This window comes from Cyprinodon tularosa, unplaced genomic scaffold (genome assembly GCF_016077235.1).
Source record: "Cyprinodon tularosa strain WSP-4 unplaced genomic scaffold, ASM1607723v1 ctg197, whole genome shotgun sequence".
NCBI classification, from domain to species: domain Eukaryota; kingdom Metazoa; phylum Chordata; class Actinopteri; order Cyprinodontiformes; family Cyprinodontidae; genus Cyprinodon; species Cyprinodon tularosa.
In genome coordinates, this window is record NW_024038720.1 from 522,573 (window position 1) to 541,386 (window position 18,814).

At 37.4% G+C, this 18,814-nt stretch overlaps 1 protein-coding gene across 10 annotated transcripts in view; it reads right to left on the minus strand.

Moving 5' to 3' along the window:
• sox6 (SRY-box transcription factor 6) overlaps positions 1-17,118 on the minus strand; it is a 154,892-nt gene extending 137,774 nt beyond the window's left edge. For 4 of the 10 annotated variants that reach the window (XM_038283715.1, XM_038283714.1, XM_038283716.1 and 1 more), the window contains exon 1: positions 15,278-15,692. The gene's annotated coding sequence lies outside the window, so the exon portion shown is untranslated. Of the gene's footprint in view, positions 1-15,000; positions 15,158-15,277; positions 15,694-16,981 lie in introns of those variants that run through there. The other 6 variants (XM_038283723.1, XM_038283717.1, XM_038283722.1 and 3 more) reach the window with 5 other exon arrangements.
• Positions 17,119-18,814: the final 1,696 nt, after the last annotated feature.

The following is an 18,814-nucleotide window of genomic DNA, read 5'->3' on the forward strand; positions in this document are numbered from 1 at the left end:
AAGCTGTGAGTGAACATAAAGAATTTAAGAATTCAAGGGATTAATAAAGTAATTCTAATTCTGATAACACTTTTTTCTTTTTTGTTCTTAGAAATTCGAGCCAATTTATTGTTAGGATAGTGTACTTAATATTCAACAGACATTCAATTAAAGGATGTTTGAAACTGGAACCCATATTTTTAAAACAAACATATTAAAGTTTGATTAGCTTATTACACACAGGATGTGTTTTGATTTTAACTCAATAATTAAACTGTGACTACCTTTAAAGCAGCATTTTAACATGTTAACGTGGTCCCACTCTTTGCCCTATATTTTGTTGGTGTATGTTTGGTCACTCCAGCCATCATATGTAGTGGCTCCTCATCCAACTCATCACAGCTGTATGATGTATATGATGCAAGAGACCAATCAATGACGGCTCTGACATAGTTCGCTTTGTGATTTATGAACTAAAGTTTCTATTAATCCGTCCTTTTGTTATGGTATTTTCTTATTTTCTGCAGCTGTACAATATATTAGGTGACTTCTTCATACCCTGCCTATGTACCGTAGTTATGTGTGGATATGCATGAGCAAGTTAAAAGTTCTTCTTTAATTCTTGCTTGGAAGTCGTCCAGATCTGCAGCACGTTAATAAAAAAAAGTCTCCCAATCCTCCATCCCAAATCCTCACTCTCCTCTTCGTCCGAACACACTAAAGGAGGACTTCTGCTGACTTAGTTATTTTGAAAATAGAGTGTTTATGCCATCAGTTGGTCTGCTCCCTACTTGGATGCAGCGTGGTTATCTCTGCAGAAGCAGCAGCCACACAGTCAGCTTGGAAACTGCATGAGGGACTTTGGGATGCAATGAGATGGGGCTGTAACAGTGGACTAGAAGGAAATAGGTTAAGGAGGGGGATGCTGGAGGTAAAGAGTTGAACTGCAGAACATTCTGGCACAGAAAGGTTTGATATTGTAATTGAACAAATGAAAATGACTTTAATGTGTCTTGCTCTGCAAATTTTCTTTTGAGCTAGCATCATCTGAAAAAGGCTTATGCTTCATTTGCTTTAAACAAAGGTGCGAGTATATTACTCTCAGGCATACCAAGGCAACTAAAAAAACAAAAAGTCCTGCAGTGGTCACTGGAAAGACAAGCTGTATTTTGGCAAGAAAACACCACCTGTATTATTGAGTTATTTGGTGTTAGAAATATGGACTGTAACATGCAAACAGCTGTTATTCGCTCACTGTTCTGGGTCACAGTCTTAAAATCTTTCTATTCTTTTTTATTCTATGGTTTTCTCAGACTGCCTCTCTCTCTCTGTCTCCTGACACTGGCAATATATCAGATCAGACACTCACAAAACGTTTCAACCCGGCGTGTCAAGAATAACTACCAATATGTCACTGCTGTTTAAATATCTTTGTTGAGAATGAAAGAGTGGTCAATGTCTTTTTGGTAGAGTTTGTGACAGCCGAGGGAGTAATGCTTCAGCCTCTTTGCTATGTGTTTGTTACAAGCCTAGTAGAAATTCATTGCATTGGATGAACAGTGCTTTCATATGTCGGCAGTACATTATCTTTCATTTTCTTTGCATGAAATACCAGGAATAAAAGTATTTATTCAGTAAAAGGGTTGAGGTGATGAAAGATGCGAAACAACAACCCCAAAATAGGGTGTTTTCCTATACAGTGGGCAGCTTTCACTCCTAATGGTTCCTAAGAGGCTGCTGTGCAACCTATTGCTTTTTCTTTTCTTTTCTCTCACATTATTTTTACTCCAAAGACTGCGAGAAAAGAGAACAGACAATAATCTTGTCTTTTGGCACGCCAAGGAGTTCTTCCAAAAAATACCCATATTTTTCTTTCACTTTTTCCCTTTTCCTTGTCTCTTTCTCGTTTGGCTTGGGGCTTTGTGTTTGTATCTGAGTTGAGGATGGGGTGGGGGTCAGAGGTATGAAAACAAGTCTGTCCCTCTCTCCCAGGTAATGTGTTTATTTTCCTGGACCCATCTTCTAGTTTACTGTGCCGTGGCGTTTCTCCCCTTTTATCGCCTGGCCCTCGTGGGGCACTTTAGCCCCTCAAATCCTGTTCACCACATACTGGTTTTAGAATCTGTGAAATGAGTGCTAGAGAAGCGTGGCCACAATGTCTGCCTGTGTTGCTACTGGACTCAAATGGGCTCTGTGCTTTTTTTTGTCCAGGGAGATGCATAAATGGAAGTTTTTAACACCTCAAAGGAGGCTGGGCCTTTGTGGAACCACACTAGAGAAGCCTGACAGTCTCCCGAGGAGGCAGACACACTGAGTACAACAGGACAAAGAGCTGGAGGAGCAGAATCAGCAGGGGCATCACTCTGTTTTGGGCACCATGCACATACACCCACATATATGTGGCTGCACTTATATGCACATGTACACCAGCCACGGTTTAAAAAGAAAAGACTGATGTTTTTATAAGTAAAAACACAAGTGATCAAGTGTGCCAAATATATATTAACAGTTGTTTTATTTCTAAAGTCAGCTAAATTATCTTAGTGTCAATTCTGACATTTGTAATGCAACATTGTTAGGTAGGGAAAAACAATCAAACAGGCTGCAGCAGTAACCAAAGCAGCTCTCCTAGCAGTTAAAATCAACATACAGTGCTAACTATAAATAGGCTCATATGTGATTGTATAAACAAATCCAATGAAAATATACAACCCGCAAACCAACATTTCTCTCTTATTGATTCCAGCTTTAGTGTTTTGAAAATAATTTGCAGATTTCCATCTCAATTTTCCTTTTTTTTTTTATTTCACTTCTAAGTACGGCCCAACAGCTGGCATTTACAATCACGCTTTATGCTGTTTAGATGTCTACAATAAGCATTTAGATGCAAATATGTCTGCCTTGTACAAAGGACTTGCAACTTCTGTCAGAAGCAACATAATCAACCTACAATTGTCTCCGGGCTCTGAGTGGTTTCCAGTTACAAGGCCTAAGCTGCAAGCATCTGTATTCAAATGATTCTCCGTCTCGGGAGCGGTTTAGCGTGGATGTTTTCCATCGGTACTGCGCTGAAAATCAATCACATGGTGAATTAAACCAGAAAGAAAACAACTGATCCATAAATGATCAGGTTACAACAAGGCATCGGAGTCCAAAAATTATCATACACTTTTCCTCATTTAATGGGGGGGAGACATGGAGGCACTGTTTCTTTTTCCATAAAGACTTGTATTATAGTTGCACATTATCAACTGGCAAATTTTGATTTCCATCGCTCAGTTCAATACCTTTAATATTTAAGTCTTTGCATGTTGGAAGGTTTGGATGTATCCCAAGTTAGGAATGGCAGTCAAGGCTAGTTTCTGCTGTTTCTTTATGTTCGTCTTCATTTGGTTAAACCTGCGATCTACAAACCAGTTCGGCTATGGTCTTTTTTCCTGAGATGAATTACTAAACAAATTGAATAATGTCCATCAATTGGAGAAATCGAATTCACTTGATGAAACAAATAACTAAAATCTAATAAGATTTAGAAAAAAGGCCAGTGCTGCAATTGCAGGTGGCCACAGTTTAAATCTGAGTGTAATGGGGGAACTTGCCACTCTTACTATTTTGATTTTGCTTTTTATTTAGAGGTCATTTTTCTTTTCTATTGTTTTTTTACTTGCAATTAAAAGCAGTGTTTGCAAATGCAGTGTATCCATTTATGAGGAAAGGAAACAATCAGTTAAGGAATATTTCTGCCTTCTTAATCTTCTAAAGAGGGAAATGATTTAAAGGAGGACACAAATCTCTGTGACATGGCAGGACTGTAGGGGAGCTTTCCTCCATTATTTCCAGTTGTCTCCTTCCTTCTTCTCATGCCTCGGCCCTGTTCCCTTCTTTTACTGTTACCCTCACATTGGAAGGAGTTTAAGGGCCAAAGGATGAGGATGAGGAGCACAGAGCAAAGCTCTGATTTGCTTGTCTCATCATAGGAAACAAATGCAGTGTTTGAGGCACTGATTACTGCTCTAATTGACTTTAACACTCCTTTACTGCATTCAAAGAAAGGACCTTTGAATTGAAGGGTCAAATTACCTCTACAGCCAGGCAATAAATAAGTCAAACAAGGTAAGAGGTTTGTGCCAGCATATGTTAGAGGCAAATTTAATTGGTAGAAAACAGGAAACATTTCCATTCAAACTGTACTCAAAACAGGCAAAGTTCCAGTTTCAACTAGTCAAAAGAATGAAAGAGAAAAATAACTGTTATATGAAAGCAGTTATGTTCTGTAGTTCTAAATAGTTCAAAACAGATGTCCTTAGCCATTTATTCTTTTGCAATTTAAATGCAACATTTTACCCAATATAAAAGATACTATATAGCTCTATTGTCTATTGATTTCAGGCACAAAGAGAGGAAACGGCATGAAGAGAGGCTGCAGTCTGAACTGGAAGCACAGAAGGTGGCAAAGAGGAGCCCAGAAAAAGAGAATTGGAGAGGGGCTCTACACCCAGAACGCTACAATGTGGCCTTTGTGACATAATGCACTCTGCACAGCAGATTATGGAAAATACTACAAAATTTACTACTTTGCATATCCAGCAATAACAACTGACATCACTGCCAGTCCCCATATGCTCCACGTTTCTGGATGGGTTTCACATTCAGCGCAGAGGGAGGGGGTAAAAAAAACACTGTCAAACTGTTATTATATTCCCACCATATCCTGGACGCCCATTATGGTGTGGCACAAGTAATGGTACAACTGAGAAACGCAGCAAAGAGCTGAGAGGTGAAAATTCACACAAAAAGAAAAAAAGAGAATCTTGAGCAAACTATGAAAGGCAAGAGAAACTGTTAAAAACTCCACACCTAGATGGAATATGTGTTTTTTATTTCTTGGTATCATAAGGATTTAATTGGGGTGCCATTTACTAGGCAGTCAGGCCAAGAAGCTCCAGTTGTCTTTGATGAAGAGGAAGGTAGGAGGAGGCTTTCAGGAGCAGCTGTCCACATGATATTATCCTGAATCAGGTGTTAACAGCACAGCAGGTGGGTCAAAAGAAATTTATTTTCTTTTCACTTGTGAACACATGTTTCTCATTCTAGTACCTTCATCTAAAGTGCTACCGCTGTTTAGAACAAACTGCTTTTCAAATATATTCTCCATTAAATATCATTATTTATTTTATTGAAACTAAATTAAGCATTCCAGTGGCAGTAAAAATGAAAAATTTACATTTGAAATTTAGTGTCAGGTCATTATGTAAGATGAAGTAGGGATTGTTTTTTTTGCAACTAACCATACCTCACCTTCATGGTATACGATAAGGTTACAAATAATAAACACAAGCTGCTTTAAAAACGGGAAGACAAAAATATATAACAGAGCTACATTTGCTAAAAAAAAAAAGCAGCTTCATTTTCAAGCTGTGACAATAGTTTTATCATAGAACAGTCCTGAACAGAGTTTGTGTGCATATGTGATAAATGCCTACTTCAGTCAGTATCAATGTGTGTGTCCATGTGTGCTCTCTGATGCGGTTTTGGGCAGAGTGTGGCCAAACAGTAAAATGTTGAAATTGGAAAAAATATTACCCTTCTTTCTCCTGAATAGCAGGGAGATAAGCACCCCCTTTAGCAACGAAGCCAGTGAAGTTTAAGCTTATTATGAATACCTCTCAGAGCCAGAAGCATGTACTGTAGAAATCAAAAGGAGTAATAGGCAGGTAAGCCAGTGTCATTTTAAGGAGGAAGTCAGTTGTGAAATTGTAAAATCTTAAGGCCCTGCTGTCAATCTGCAGCATTCAGAACAGTCCCGTAAATGATTTTTTCTTTTTTTATATAGACCACCATCTGGGATTAGGAAAACGTACAGCTTTGTGAAGCGAACAGAAGGGAAATCCAATAGTAATCTTTCCATTGCAAGAGACTAATAAGAATAGACAGTTTATCTCTCATTAGACAGAAAATGCTTCAAAGAAAATAAGAATGTGTGGTTCCTGAAGATTCCCGAAGTAGAAAATTAAAAATTAGCTGTGAAAATCCACAAAAAAAACATTCATCATGATTATTTCTAACTTTTGTTTAAGGATTCATTATCCGCTCATCAAGTGTTCTCAGCAGAAAAACATCAAATGTGAATTTGCCGTTCCACGTTCGTCTTAGCATTTTGTGTCTGAAAGATTAAGCTGTAAAGCTCCTCTGCAGAGATCTGCTGTAGAGATGATACCATAACACAGTTGATCCGGGGGAGACAAGGCTCCGAGGCTCTCAGATAATCTACAACACGCACACACACACACATTAAAACACCTACAGGCAAATACTGGAGGTCTTTTTTTCTTTGTTGAATATTCATCCATGTTTCCACATCGTCTGCAGGTCTACTAATCACAGTCACTTCCCCTTTAATCACAGGGCTCTAATTAGGTCCTAATAAACCATTTTGCCATCCTCTTGGAGCGTATGTGTGTCACTCACACATCAAACCATGAAATACTACATTAAGGGGCTGTCAACCTCAAAGCAAAGCTCCTCCAGCAGCAGTGGTACAGATACTGCAGGCACACCCCTCTTACACTAATTGAAATTATCGAAAGCTCTGCTTACATGCAACACTTGGTCGTGTCTTAAACCATAGTGGGATAGCTGTGCCAGTGCTGAGGCGCTAGTGGATTCTCTGATGTTGGATAATTGTTTAAACCTGAGTGGATAAAGGTTGTTTGTTCTGCCAAGTGTGGGAAACAAATCTTCTCGCTAGAACTTTCCTCTGGTTTGTTGTATTCTAATTCAGTCCAGAACTGGCTTCATGGAAAGCCTCAATGATACCACGTTCATCTTGGAGAACCAGTGTTGGGGGACGATGATCACTGACCATAAGTTGATAATGATGACTGTTTAATTAGAAGCCTTTCTTTGGTCTGGCCATGAACCAAACTCCTCCACCCTGCAGATGGTAACCAATAAATTTAGCTTTCAAGCAAGAGGAGGAACATTGTACTTTTCTCAATGTATACCCGGAGCCCCACCCCTAACCAAGAACACAAAGCTTCTCACCCTGCTGAAGTAAAACCCCAAACCAAAGTGGTACCACAGAGAAAAGATGGGGAAGTGCATGGGACTAGATGTTTTTAATCTTTCTCTCACACAAAGCACTTTATATATATATATATATATATATATATATATATGATTGTTTTTTTTATCTGAAACCGATTTGTCTACCCTATCCTTTTATTTCAGATTATAATATTAGAAAATTGTTTTGCAAATATGGCCTGATCAACAGGTTTCATTCATTTAAATGTAGAAAGTAGTCTTATCACAGATCTTTCATCCATGTAGTTGTTAGACTTTATATTCATCACTGCGCCCAACAATTAATTTTGCATATATTTTGTTAACAGGTCATCATAATTTCTCCATTTTGGGAAAATAAACAATAAGTCTATTCTGTAGATAAAGCTAGGGCTGGCCCAAGAAATAAGCAAACTAACCGACTGATAAACATAATAAAAAGGCACACAACTGTAGGATAAATTTAAGAGAAAAGAAAAAGATTGATATTTGACACATAGATAAAGAAGGATCGGTGTAAACTCCTCCAAGACAATTTTCTCTTGGGGGAAAAGCCTAAGAGTGATGAGAATGCCGTGGCTTCAGAGGTGGAAAATGTTCTAGACACCCTAACGCATAGATGACATTATTTACTCACTAACGGTTTAAAAAGTTCTACCAAAATCTTTGGGTAGCTGGGGAATGCCTGCAATTTTCCTCTTACTATTGCACCTGCAGAGTGGAGTTTTTCCAAACTGGTATTTATAAAGAACTAGCAAAGATTTCTTATGGTAGAAAAATGTTGGATTGTAGTGTTTTATATTGTCAACAATGTTGGCCATCAGATCTTACAGTGATTTCATCCGTGGTTCTCCCAAACAAGAAGCTGGGATGCAGAGGTTTCAGGGAATACATGGGCCACTGAGGAGGAACCGTTTAACATGAAAAGTCATATATTTGGGAAAAGGTAGTTTATGTTTTCAGATAGAATTGTTGCACCAAGCTACACACATTTACATTGTTTTAATAACCAGTTTTTAAGCCTTAATTTCCGTTTCCACCGCGTTTCAGGTTATTTTTCCCATTATTTAAGAAAATACTTGATGTTTAATATTTTATTGGATTGTCTGTTTTTGTACAATTTAATTTATCGTTTTTACTGAGCGAAGCTTTTTTTGCACTTCCGTTGTTGTTTCTAGGTGTGCGAGTGATCTGATCATCCCACTGTTGTTTTGAGCAATAAATATTATTTCCAGAAATAAAGGTCCCCCAAATTCAACTTTTGCTTAGGGCCCCATAACAGCTAAGGCTGGCCCTGGATATGACAGACAATCTTTCGTTCATCCTGTTTAGTTCGGAAAAAGAAGGAAAAAAAAGATAAACTACCCCTACCACTATCCTCTGTTCTCGCCGACCCATCAATCATCCACATGCAGGCGAGCCTCCTCAATGTTACTTTAACCAGTATGCCTGGCAGAAACATCGCTGCATTTTGTGTGTGTGTGTGAGTATTGTATGTGGGTGGGTGGCGTGTGCCAGAGAGGCTGTCCCAACAGACCGTCAAAGGGCCTCATGGGAAATTTACAATTGAGCCAAACCACAAACTCTCTGTCATTTCAGCAGATTTCAGTTGAGTTTTTTTTTTTTTTTTTTTTTTTTTGTTCCTATCCAAGATAGGGTTTATCACAAACGCTGCTTTATTTGTTTCAACCGCTCAAGCACCGCACTGCTTTAGTCACTATAACTCATTTTGCTCATGAATTTCTAGCTGAGTGAGACAGGAGTCCCTCAAGTGTAATTCAACATCCGCCGAGACATTTGCAAAGCAGCCAACACCTATTTCTAAAGTGTGTATGCTAAAATTATCAATCATAGAAAATTACAAAAATAATCAAACTCCACAATTTCAAATATGTCTTTTGGAGAAGTTGTTAACATAACTTATGAGAAACAAAAATAAAATAATCAAATATAATTCCACAAATTTAGAAGGGTCTGATCCAAGATGCTCACAAGCACCATTATCTGTGCAGAGTCTTAGGTATCGGAGCCACTGCTCTTAGATCATCTCTTCACTAGCAACCTCATTCATTTTCTCTGTGCGTTTGTGAAAGGATTACAAAGACAGACAAAGAGCAGCATTAAGACAGAGACAAGAAGAAAGCTTGAGCTTGCTTGTTGCTGAAGCCATTATCTCATGATGTACATTAAGAGCAGATCCTTTCCAACACATCCAAGTTTCAGAGCATAAAGAGATGATTCAGAAAGGAAACAAAAGGCCCGGGTTTCAAGAGGTACTATGGTTAACTTCATCAAAATTTCAGCCACCAGACCATTACTGTCTATTACACCACCCTGCCTCTTTGTCACTTTGATTTATTTTCGGCAACGTACATTTACGTTTTCCACGGGGGAAAAAACTGTTGAAAATTGACTCCCGGCCCAATACGTCCTTTCTTTTCCATAACTTTCTCACCCTGTTTAGATGTCACAGTAGCTGCTCCATGATTCAAGTGGGGGATCAGCATTTGTTTCCATCCAAGAGCGCCGACACTCTCTGAAGAGATTAAAAGTTAAAACAACTGGCAGAGTAAGGCTCTAGTGAGGCCTGTCTGTAAAAAAATAAAAATAAAAAAATACTTTTTAAGAAGTTTTGGCATGCACCAGTTCACTCTCCAAACAAGCTAATATCCACTCAGAAACCAAGTTGCAAATCTGATCAGAAAACAATGATGTGCCAGCAAAAGAACTCGCTGCATGCACAGAGCTGGACCATGCAGTAATGAAGTCATGTTGGCTTTCCTCAGTCAAAACCATGAAACATATTTTACATCCTGTGTCAGATGAAGCTGGCAGATGCCAAGCCGGCTGTTAGAGTCCACCAACTGGATAATGCCTAATTGTTTAGCTTTAATGGGCCAGGGAAGGCAATGTTGCTTGGAAACAAAAAAGTATGTGTTCTAGGATTATAGGTGGGGAAAGAGCAACTTGTAGAAAAATGAAAAAAAAAAAAACATTTTATGTGTTCATTCTAAATAGTTAATCTGTATTTCTACTGCCTATGCTGGCTCAAGTCATAGCTGCTTCCTCCAAGGCTCTGGCTTTCACCCATGGGGGTCCTAACAAACTCAATGCCGAGGATCACAAGGAAGAGGCTTGTTGTGACGCTTTTGTGAGGGAGCAGTGCAACAACCCACATTACACTAATCTCTTTTCCCTTGTCCGCTCACAAGACGTGCTCACAGGTCTTTAGAGATTTTTTTTTAAACAATTCTGCTAAGGCTGAAAACACTTGGGGCAGAAGATCTCAGTTTTCTTCCTCTGATTTATTTAGGCATCACAAACTGCAGCAAGGTCACTTCAAACCGCACACATAACATATCCATCTGTTTATGAAACGATTATGCATCCACTTAAAGAAACAAGAATTTTGCACACTCTCTGCAACTAAAATTCAAAAAAGCACCATGGTTGTTGCCTGCAAAACAGAGACTAAGATAATTTATGCAGAACTCTCAAACTGCACCAATCATGATGTTCCACAAAACTGAAAGAATGAAGAGCAAACTTTTAAAGCTTTTTTTTTTCTTTTGTCAACTTTTGTTTTTTATATATTTGCAGCAACTACTGTTCCCCCGTTTATGTAAAAAAACAGAGCATAAGTGTTTGCCTAAAATTCAGTTTCAACCACCTGCAGTCTTTTCACACAAGCTGACAGGTCTCAGCCTTGGTCTATAAGGGGTGCGTGCGTGTGTGGTGTGTGTGTGTGTAAGCGAGAGACAGAGAAAGAAAGGGAGAGTGTGCATCAGTGTGTTTGTGCTTTGTGCGTTTGTGTGTGCGCAGTGACTACAAAATCCACCACATTTTAATTACTGCCCGGCTGCTGCACTGTGTGCCTCTTTGATATGGAAATGCAGGCAACCATCTTCATAGAGCAACTGTACAAATCTTCATCTGATTCATAAAAAACAATGAGCCCCGGTAATTCCTCCACCTGATTACAGGCCCGGACCCATGTCAGAGACATTCGGCCACCGACGCCCTTCCAATTAATTCTCCATATTAATGTGTGATATTAAAAAAAGAAAGTATTACGAAAGAAAAAAACACCAGGCTACTTACCATGGCCATGTCTGTTGCATTTTGAAGTCAAACTTAATTAAGTGTAACTATGCTATGCACTGAAAGAAAATGTCCAATTATTTTGTGAAAAACATATTCAGTGGGAGAGTGAATGATACAGATCAAAATGGGCCACTTAGGTTACTTGTGCAATTATGCAGTTCCTGTGATGATACACATATTTATGTATATAGTTTTTTCATCTGTAATCCTTTAATGTCAGCAATACTGTTCACTTACAGCTACCAAAGGGACATGAAGTTCTAATCAAAAAAAAAAAAAAAAAAAAAACGGCGCTGACCGCGTTGATGCTCAGTAAGTGCTTACACACACAAGCGCACACACAGTAGGCGCTGTTATTCTCTATGAAAAATATAACCTGAAACTCAGAGGATGATTTGACATTAGAAAGACCTGCATTCAAGGGGAATTATATTCATCTTTTAAAAAAGCAAAAACAAAAAAACTCATGATGCTTTTTGAAGCAGCTGATGCATTTTCTAGCTCTTAATTTACTCTCTGCATGAGTTATTGACCCTATATGTTTCTTTTGTCCCACAGCTGATTTTTTTTTTTCCTAATTTCACACAAAATAAAAAACAAATATAAGACGTTGTTGTTCATTTGTTGAATTTTACTCATAAAATCTCCTCTGAAACTTTATATTCATTTAAAAACAAAATCCGCCTTCAAACACCCTTCACTCATCACATGGATACGGTGGCATCTCCCCATCAGTGATCATTGTTGAGATATTCTACTGCAAATTAGATAACACTTAGAAAGACAGATGTCACAACATGTGCTGCCACCTTTATTATCTCCTGCGGTCCTCCAGCCTTCTGCTACACTCCCCCTCTTCCTTTACAGAGCCTGCTGTTGTTTACCTTCTTCTCATCTTGTTTATCATCAGGTCATAGAAGAAGTAACTGGTACCCATGCACCACTCAACCGCTCCCATCTCTCTACAATTGCTTCACTATCCTTTGTCACATGCCATAGCAGCTGGTCACCAGCAAACATGTTATTGCACTAGAAAAAAAAAGAGCAATGCACTTGATCTCTTGTTGATATTTGTATGAATGAGGCAAAAAAAAAATCTAAAATTAAATTTTCAAATAAATTTAAAAAGAAAATAAAAACACAGGAATAAAGTACAGGGGATGGACAAAAGTTCCCACTCATTGATGGGAACTTTATAGCAATAAGGTGCTTTTGATACATACACACCCTCACACAGATATATTACAGCGAAGCCGAGTTAGAAAAAAAATATTCTCAGAAAGACATTCAAAACCTGATCAAAATGCTGAATTTCTATAAAACTGAAGAATGTATAAAACATTGCTATAGATTTCATCATAGTAATAAATTGACCTTTTTTCTTAACTATTCTGAATATCAGATACTGTGAGAAATATAATTTCATTCAGTCCTTGTAAATCCTGCCATTAAAAGAAACCTACACACTTCAATTTGACGGCACAGCTTCATCATTAAAAAAATCTATATGTATGTATGTATATATATATATATATATATATATATATATATATATATATATATATATATATATATATATATATATATATATATATATATATATATATATATATATATATATATATGTATATATAGACAGGAAATAATAATTTCCAGCCACGCCTTAAGGTGAAAGGTATACCCCAAGAGATTCACCAAACAGCAAAATTCTAAGCAAACATTTACTCATCGGAAACTAAACAAGGACAAGTCCAATATGTCATATCAAGATGAACATTATGAAACAAGTCTTTGATATATATCATAATAGGACTTTTCATTGATCCCTTTTTCCCAAAAAGATTCAAACACATTTGGAAGATGTGGACAGCTAGTGAATAGATCTAAAATTGTATAAAAGCAAAAACTAAATAAATAAAAAAAACTCAGAAGCAATCTCACACTTTGCTTATCCAAGAAAAGCGGTGGATTGGAAGTGAACTTGAATAATCCAGGATACGTTAGAGACAGGTGGGTTTCTCCATTCAGCCTAAATGAGAGTCCTAAAATCCCTGGACTCCCTGGAACAAGCAGCGCCTGACTCTCGGCATCTTATGCTGTGTTTAGTGGAGACAATTCTTAGTGTTGCCAATAAAAATATCAAGTCACCCAAGGATCTAGGATAACCCTTAAATATATAAAGAAGTTGTTTTTCCTGTTAGGCAACTGAAAAACTATTTTTACTTTTGTAGAACTCATAGGGAAAAAAATGTATTGGATTGCCAAATAAATTTTGGAAAGATTACACTTCCCAAAAAAAAATGTAACATTATCTCCACTGATCAAATATATTGAGATGCATGATTGCCACAAATAGGACTCTAAATAAACAAGATGATTAGTTGTGATTCTGTTCTCTATTTAGAAAATATATAAAAGTTGAAAGGTCTGAAGCTACAGATGCCAAGTTATTTTATCTTTTGTTTTTTTACTCTTTCATAAAGCGACATGCTGAGCTGCAGCAGCCGTCTGAGAAGAAAAAAAAAAGACTCCCAGCCGAGTGTCCGTGTATAGCAATCAGGACAATGTGCTGAATGGGCAGTCTAATTATACATGTGCCATTTAGGTTTGCGTTTGGTCTCCAGAACCGCCTTACCTTATGAGGAGACCTGCGTAAACGGGCCGTACAGAGGAGTCGAAACAAAATGCCAAGAAGGGGAAAGAAGAAAGAGGGAAACTTTAACAGGCTTTCCACTCAGGAGAGCTGGGCTCAGGTTTGTGGAGAGAAGGGAAAGATGGTTATTAGACCTCAGAAGGGGGGTCTAAAGAAAGCTGCGTTATAAATCATTCCAAAGAATATCATTTCTAATTAGACTTTTTATAATAATGGGATCAAAACTTTTAGATTTTAGGGAGTCAAATTGAGTTTTACGCGTGCGTTTTACCTGAGATTAGGAGTCAAATGAGAGCTAAATACACGATCAATTAGATAATACAAAAAAATAAATCTTATAATAATCTTATTTATATATTAAAAGTTATTGCTGATCAGATAAGTGCTGGTTTGTAATTATTTATTCTCTTAAGACAGCAAAAAAAATTATTTTTAGGAAAACAACTCCATCCAAAAAAGCAATAAATCTACTTGGAGAGTCTGGGGCCTAGCCTACATCTGCCTCTGAACAGACAAGACTTACGATTGTTGAATTTAATTTACGGCTTATACATTCTTAAGGGGTCAATTCCCCTCCCTGACCCTCTGGAGAGTTTGAGAGGAGCAAAAAATTCCCATGCTGCTCTGCTTGAAAAGAACTTCGCGCATCTTATCTAAAAAAATTTAAAAAAGTAATAAAAGTTTTTGTTTGCCTTTTTCTACCCCAACAAGTTTCAAACTCATATTAAGGTAAAATTGAAAGAAACGTCAAAGTGGAGCTTGTAAAATAAAATAAAAAAAAGTGAAATCTTTACCAAGCCGTCATAAGAGAGACAGGAAACCTACCAGGGCGCACGTCACTGTCAATAAGAGGCGCAGCGGTGTGGACAGAAATGAAACTGCCACCAGGCGGAATAAAGTTACGGGACATGTAAACAGAAACCCCTAACCTTCATCGCTTTTTAAATTGTTTAAGAATCAGCACTTATGCACTCTATATGTTGAGAACTATTCATCTGAAAATTTTCAACTTTTGCTTTGGTGACTGCGCAGCGTTGCGTTTTGCAGCTCAAACTTGAAATACATAAAGTAAAATTTAAACCTTTAAAAAACATTAATTGTATTAGAGGAGGTATTTAGAACTGTTAATACATACTGGAAATAGTTGTTAATTACCAATTGTTTTGGATAGAAGGACTCCGAGTTAAGACTAAACCCACCTCTGTCGTCTCTTTGCTCGTTTTGTTTTGGTTTTCTTGCGGAAAAAGAAGCGATTCATCAGGACACAACAATCAAAGTTTTACTCTCACTCATCTCCGCCGCAACAAAAAACTTCCCGTCCCGTGCCAGCTCGGCGCACGAGGAACTCTCCCGCATTGTTTAAACGCGTGCACGCACGCGGCGCAGAACGCGCGGGACGCTTTCAGTGACAGCTCGCGCTGAAACAGAAAATAAGGAGAATAATAATTAGAGTCTTCAGCAAAGCGTGCGGCTTACCTTGAGGATGAGAGTCGTGGAGCAGAAAACTGCGCGTCCTTCCTTTAAGCGCAGCGGACGCTACAGTTTACAGTTTACACTGAGCTGCTATCTGTTGAGCAAAACTTGACTCTGCGCGCACGGGACCAGATACGGGAAAGTAGCGCTGCTGGGAGTGGAGGATCCAACTGCGAAGTTCGGGTGTCCAAAAATAAAAACAACGACAAAAAGAGAACTGCGATAATCTTTTTTTTTTTTTTTCTTTCTCGCCTATCTACTCTTTATCTCCCTCCCCTCGCGCAGTCACTCAGACAGGAGACTACAGGAGCTGGAGATGCTGTCAATCTTGACAATCAATGCGCGCAGCCATGTCGCAAGTATTCAAAGCATTTCCCGTCGTGCAACATCAGAAAGTAAGTGGCCAGGGCATTGATCTGAGGAAGGCAAAGAGGCAGGACTCTTCCCCCCCTCCTCCTCCTCCTCCTCACCCCACCTCCACCACCACCTCCTCCTCCTCCTCCCAGACAAGAGATTGGGGGGGATGATTGTTTCTGCTCCGACTTTACAGACCTTTAAATAAAAACTTAAATGAAGGGTAAGGACACAACCCTCACCCAACTTTTTCATACATTGAAAAGATACTCTGGACTGTTTCTGTTTGATTAAGAGGTTTTTAAATAATTAAAAAAAAAATTATAATTTGTCTGTTTTATGCCACTGGATGATTAATAAAGTACTGCCTCTTACATTTAGTATTCATGTTCACTTGTAGAAGAAAACGCATTCAGGTACAGGGCAGCTGGACGGAAGAGAAAACCATAAATCAGATAAGAAAAAAAAACATTAATTTGCAATAATTAAATCTTACTAAAAATAAACCGATAATTGATTCTTCTCTGTGACTTTTTTTAATAATTATTTGGCAAAAATGAAAAGCTAAAAGGTTTTGAATCCCCTTTAAACTAACCCAAACGTCTGTTAATTAAAGCAGATTTTATGGTTATTAGATTCCCCTTTTCCCCTGATTTTTAAAACAATAGTTTCTGCAAAATTATCCTATTAACTATTTCTATAATCTTCTGATCGTACAATCATTTAATTTGTGAGAACATTATTGTAGTAATTGATAATTTATCAGTATGTATGTTGATAAAATAAAAGTAACATTTTGGGATTTTTAATTCAATTAAACTGATGTCCAAATCCTATTAAAATAAAAATATTTTTTTTTTTAAAGGAATCTACACAAGGTACACAGAAATACTTTTATTCCCTTCTGATGTTTTTTTTTTTTAGCAGAAACTAAAACAATAAATTACGCATGTGATCTGCAATGAGATGTCAACCTTTTAATTTGTTTAAAATAAATCTTCCTGTAATATATATATTTTTTTATCATGGACCTGCATAAATCTATTTAAATGTGGAATAAGCATAAGTCTACAGGTTGCCACAACAAAGCACTATTTATCTGCCTTGAATGAACATCTGTTTTAGATTATCAAGTCGGATTTAAGACGCAGAAGGAGGCCCGCTATGTTAAAGTGAAGAAAATTCAACAAAACCGCATCTCAATTTAAAATAAAAAAAAGTCCTAAACGCTACTGATGGAAGAGTTGTTATCTTAACACAATCAACAAGCGGTAGAGGATGCAGCAGTTTGTATAAGCATTGAAAAATGATCCTTAAAGTTTAACAATTAGGAAGAAATAAAAGTTTACTTACAGAGAGGGGAGATGGACAGCGGAGGAAATTCTGATTGTTAACAGCGGAGTGTCATGAAACCCAAAGAGGGAGGAGAAGCAAAGAAAATGGTGACAGAGAGAGGGAGAGAGTGACAGAGATACAGAGAAGGGGGATAGAGAGAAAAAAGAGAGAGAGAAAGATGCACAACACGACCACAACATCAGATCAGATCTGACTCCGGTGCGTCGGACTTTTTTCTCTTCTTTCTTCTCCAGGTGAAGCAATAAAACAGCCACCCAAGAGCTGCACCTTAGGACTGCTCATCTAGAAGTCTTCCTAGGCTATAAGTGCTCACTTCTTTTATCTAAGAGAATGTCAAAAAGTTTTTTTTTTTTTTGGTTTGTAGTGAGAAAGAAGAGAAATAAATATACATATATACAGTTTTTCTCCACTTCTTCTGTATTCACTTGGAACAATTAATAAAATGTATCATTATAATTATGGTACTTTAAAAAGTAGACACTCTGTTGTTTTTCAATTTCATCGCTTGTTGATTTATACATGTTTTGTTTTTTTTAATGCAGTTAATAAAGCTGCGCTCTTTTCTTTCATTTCTCGGAGCGCGCGTGCTTGTTGAGCGTGCCTCAGGCGCCACCTTTTGGACACCGTTTGAAAAACACCTGTCGGTCACCGCGATAATAAAAAAAAAAAGATGTTTATGGAGAAAAGAATAAATTAAAATTAATATAATTTAAATTTGAATGTCACTGATTTGCAGAAAATCAAACCGCCTTTCTTTGTCCATTTAAGAATATTGGACAATTTAATCTGCTTTTGTTGAAAAATACTTCTTTTTTTTTTACTTATTGCCTTTATCAAGCACTGTATCGAGCAGCTGAGCAGGTGCCAGTAAATTCCAGATTGATATCGAGAGAAAAAAAGAACAAAAAAACAAATGTAGACTATTTTTAAAGAGGGGATTGCTTGGCTTCCTCTTTGCAGCTCAGATGGCAGTGCATGAGGGCTGTGTGAAGAGCAAAAAAGACAGTCCAACTTGTTGGGGGGTAAGGCAGACACATTTGCATACCCTGTGAGTCTTTGATGCATCTTCAGCTTCAAGTCTAGCCCATAAATATTTGAAAAGGAGAGTGCATGAAAATCAACATTTTTGTTACATTAAATTAACATGTGTTCTTCCCCTTGTTCTGCATGGTTAATTAGAGAACACCATTCAGTGAGTGAGTGAGGTGGTGGTGGTGGTGGGGTTACTTTGATTACTGTGCAGATGGAACAGGTTTTTCAAAGGTGGGTTGCTGATTCATGTGTACAGGAATGCAGTGTTTTTGCTGAATTTCTTCTATTAGATGAACTTTAAACTCAGCAATCTGTCCCTTCCACATCAATATTCCTATCTAATAGGGAATCACCCTACTTTAATCTTCACATACTGCCATTTATACACAATGCACATAGTATATAATCTATTTATTGGTAATGATTTGTATGATATTTTGCTTCTCTTATATTCACCATTCTGAATACAAATTACCAAGGCTGGATTTAAAACAATCATAGTTGGAATTAAATTAGTTAAACTATAAAGCAAATTTTGATATAACCCTCTAAAAGAAATATTGCAAGGATTTGTAGTGCTATATTATATAATGTCCTACTGTGACTTTAAAATACATACCCAACACTTTCATATATTATATATTGAAGGTAACAGTGGAAATGAGAAATAGCCCTTGTTTTATTTGTATGTACTTTCTGTATATAAAACTGCTTTTGACATTTTATTTTTCTGTAGCCCATATCGGAAAATCCCTGTTACTTGTGTTTTTGACTAAAATAAATGTTTTCCATAATTGT